This window comes from Nanorana parkeri, unplaced genomic scaffold (assembly GCF_000935625.1).
Source record: "Nanorana parkeri isolate BGI_ZX_2015 unplaced genomic scaffold, ASM93562v1 scaffold1577, whole genome shotgun sequence".
Taxonomy (NCBI): domain Eukaryota; kingdom Metazoa; phylum Chordata; class Amphibia; order Anura; family Dicroglossidae; genus Nanorana; species Nanorana parkeri.
The window spans coordinates 53,432-57,745 of NW_017307845.1; the positions used below are offsets into that span (position 1 = coordinate 53,432).

Sequence of the window (4,314 nt, forward strand, 5' to 3'; positions counted from 1 at the left end):
GGTAATATACAGGGGTACAGGTAATATACAGGGGTACAGGTACTCCTAGAATGAGATCCTAATAGGTTGGACTTGATGGACTAATGTCTTTATTCAACCTCAAATACTATGTAACTATGTAAATCAAATCAAGACAAGATGGTAAGGAGGGCCTTGCCTGTAAAAACTTTAAAAGGAAGGAGCAAGTGATACAAGAGGTCAGAGGCGGCTCTAGACTTTGTGAGGCCTTAGGCGAAACTCAAAATGTGAGGCCCCCACTCACACCCATAATCAGGGCTTGAAAAATCCTCTCGTCTGTGACGAGAGGACGGCGGAGGCCGACGAGTAGCTTCCCGGCCGCCCGTTGTAATTACACAGCCGGCCGGTAGCTTTACATTCAAGCAATCGGGCATCTCTAGAGACGCCCGACTGCTTGTATAGGAGCAGGCATCCTTGGCGGTCCCGAGATTCGCTGTGCCCGATGCGGCCGGGACCGGCACGGCTGCTCTGAGACAGGAATCAGTACACAATCTCCCTCTGATCTCCTCTCCAGTCCCTGAATGCAGGAAGTGATGTATATTACATCACTTCCTGCATTCAGTGTCACAATCCAGCTACAGGAGCTGATGAAGCAGATCTCTGGGGGTCCCTTGAAGACATTAGGGGTTTTGGAGACCCCTGATGTCTACATAAAGAGGGCCTGGCATGTAAATTGGCTATCACATAGGGGGCTTCTTAGCCCCCTATGTGAAAGCAATAAAGTTGTGTAAAAAAAAAAAAAAGTATTATAAAAAAAATAAAGAGGCATAAACATTTTTTAAAAACACACACAATTTTTTTTAAGCCCCCCGCCCCCCATGTACACACACAGTTATGCTTCGGGTGTGCCTACATGCAAATACGACAATTGCACCTTTTGTGCCGCACATGATATACATCACCACGAACGTTGGAGTGAGAGCAATAATTTTAGGGTCATTAATAACCGATAACACTAAACTGATGAGCAATATAAGCGTTTAAAGCGTTGCCTGTATGGTCAGTTTTCGGTGTGGTCGTTTGCTGCGATTTTGGGCGCGCACAATTTGAAAGCTTGACATGTTTGTTTTTTTGTCAAAATAATTTATTGTTTTACAAGCAAATAGTACAACTGTGCACACTATTTGTGCCTAACATTAATGGCACCATGCATAGCAGTGCATTTAACATAACAATACAGCCTCAATAGCCGTGAAAAAGAAAATAAAGGAAGGAACAAAAGGGCAAAGGAAAACAAAAAAACAAGAGCAATTCTGGTTCTACATTACATGTGGGGGGTCATTCCCCAACAGGGCTCGCTAGGCCTTCCCACAGCCCTCCTATATGCCCGCCAGGGGCTCCGGCCTTGACATGAGATCATGTGATGGGTGAGCCAGACAATGGGGCACCTATCTCGTCCGCATTCTCAGGTCGGACATGGTCCAGACAGGTCTAGAGCTCCCCAGAGGGGCAATGGTCCCCCTTTAAGAGCCTGCATCCAGGTCCACTGCCGAGTTAGAGCATTCTAGCCAGCTATCCCAGATTTTATGGAACTTCCCTGGACATCCCCTGTTGGCATACGTGTCCTTGTACAGAGGTAGGTTGTCATTCACCAATTTTTTCCAAAAGGAGAGTTCCGGCGGGGCCGGTTTCTTCCAACACTCATAGGTAACAACAAAACAAATGCACACCGTAACCCCTAGCAGCGTCATACAAAAGCAGCCGTAGTCCTAGCCTGCGAGCCAACCACCTGAAACAAAAAAAATTCTCGAACCAGAAGAAAAAACGACCCCTAACCCCCCCAACCCACCCCGAACCCACCCTGCCAAGCCAACACATCCCCAACAGCTCGTAGAGCAATTCGTGCCAGAAGGCTTAGGATCCCCAAAACAGTCAAAAAGAATTCAACAGAAAAAAAAAATGAACCAACAGTCTGCTAGGGCAGTAAAGTAATCCGGGTAGAGCTTCGCTAAAATCCAGGACTCTTCCTGCTCCCATGGCAGAGGCGCTGAGCAATCGGTGCCAGCTGAAGGCATAGCTATAGGATGAATTCTGGCTCACCATGTGGCAGCACCCTCGGTAGTCGGTTCCAGTCAGGTGCCGTCCAACCAGGCCGAAGCCGCTGCAGGAGTATCAAAGAAGCGTGTGGTGGCGCCATCAGTAACCCGTAGACGACTGGGGTACAGGAGGCCATATTGCAAACCTTTCTCCCTGAGCCTCTTACGAACCTCCGTGTATGATCTGCGGCGTTGCTGTATTTCGGTAGAGTAATCCGGGAACAGGGAGACACGGGCATTCTCATATTGCAAGTCAGGATGGCTTCTCGCTGCCGCAAGGACCCGGTCCCTGTCTCTATAATTGAGCAAGCGGATCAGGAATGGCCGGACCGGGGCCCCCGGTTTCGGCGGGATGGGTGGAACTCGATGTGCCCTCTCGACCACAAACGTCGGTGGCAAGTCGTGTAGGTCAAGGAGTGTAGCCAGGAAGGACTCAGCGAATTCGGCCGGCTTTTTCCCCTCCGCACGTTCAGGGAGGCCCAGCACACGGACGTTGTTGCGGCGCAGCCGATTTTCAGTATCCACCGCTTTCTCCTGTAGCCCCTGTACCTGTCGTTGAAGCCTCTTGAGCTCCTCGGTATCCGACCGCGTTGTCTCTTCCACCTGGGAAATCCGGGCCTCCGCCTCCCCCATGCGCGCACGGAATTTGTCCATGTCATGGCGCAGGAAACTCACATCTGCGGATAGAGAGTCTATCTTGCTGGTGAGTGCCTCCTTACAGGATGTAATAGCCGCTAGTATGTCCGAGCTAGATGGCGAGTTAGGCGGCGCGGCCAGGACACACGTCTAAGTGCTTACAGACATCTTGCTGCATTCGGCCAGCACAGCCAAGATGGCCGCCTCTGAGCCACCACGAGGCTTGCCCCCCGATGAACGGGTCGATCTGTATTTGTTCCGCCGCATGCAGAAGTCTGCCGAATGTCCGTGCCGACTCCAGAGGGGTAGAGCAACACCTGAGCTCAGGTAAGTGGCAAAAACTCAGCGCCAGGATAGTGTCAGGATATTGTATGGAGCGGAGCTTCCCGTGCACGCGTCTACTCCGGCTCACATGCTGGCCACGCCCCCCCAAAGCTTGACATGTTTGGTGTCTATTTACCCGACGTGACCCCGACTTTGATATTTTACCACAAATATGGGTAAGAATAAATGTTTTATAACATAACGGAGGGAAAACATTTTTTTATGTGCAATTTACAGTACTTTTTTCAATTTATAGTAAAAAAGTACCCCCCCCCCCACTCTATGTGTCCCCAAAATTTTTTACCATAAATTGCAAGGCCGATAGTCTGGTCATGCTGACTGGTGACATTTTTGACTGACTGGTGAGACACCCTAAAATTGTTCAAGCGCTGCACATAATAACATAAAATGCAAACAATAATTCAAAATTAACTGCATAAATTGCATATTTTAGGACAAGCGTTTTTAATTCCAGCAGCCATTTCTGTCTCATATCTAAATTCTACATATAACTATACACAAAACCCTGACCCTATGGAAGTAACGCACAGAGTGCAGAGGTCCGAAGTAAGGAACGCACAGAGTGCAGGGGTAACATGTAAGCAACGCACAGAGTGCAGGGGTCCGAAGTAAGGAACGCACAGAGTGCAGGGGTAAGATGTAAGCAACGCACAGAGTGCAGGGCTAAGATGTAAGCAACGCACAGAGTGCAGGGGTAAGATGTAAGCAACGCGCAGAGGGCAAAAGTAAGTAATGCGCAGAGGGCAAAAGTAAGTCACACGCAGAGGGCAAAAGTAAGTCACGCGCAGAGGGCAAAAGTAAGTCACGCGCAGAGGGCAAAAGTAAGTCACGCGCAGAGGGCAAAAGTAAGTCACGCGCAGAGGTCAGAATTAAGGAACGCGCATAGGGCAGAAGTAAGGAACGAGCATAGGGCAGAAGTAAGGAACGAGCATAGGGCAGAAGTAAGGAACGTGCAGAGGGCAGAAGTAAGGAACGCGCAGCGGGCAGAAGTAACGCGCAGAGGGAGGAAGTAACGCACAGAGGGCAGAAGTAAAGAACGCACAGAGGGCAGAGAGCAGAAAGAAGCACACAGTTCAGTAGTAAATAACGCACTTAATCCTGCTTTCCTATCACACAGTATGGGGTGGCATGGCATGCGTTATATGTGACAGCACAGAAGCATTTAGAACCATTTGCTCACTGGTATTGGGCAGCTGGATTTTTTTACATAGAACATTTTTAGCAGCAGATGTAAACAATGAGGGCCCATTCACACTATAAAGAGTGCGTTCCAGTGCAT

The 4,314-nt window shown here is 49.2% G+C and overlaps 1 protein-coding gene across 1 annotated transcript in view; it reads left to right on the forward strand.

The window, feature by feature from the left end:
• LOC108798877 (protein CLEC16A-like) overlaps positions 1-4,314 on the forward strand; it is a 102,247-nt gene that overhangs the window by 47,458 nt on the left and 50,475 nt on the right. The window lies entirely within an intron of this gene.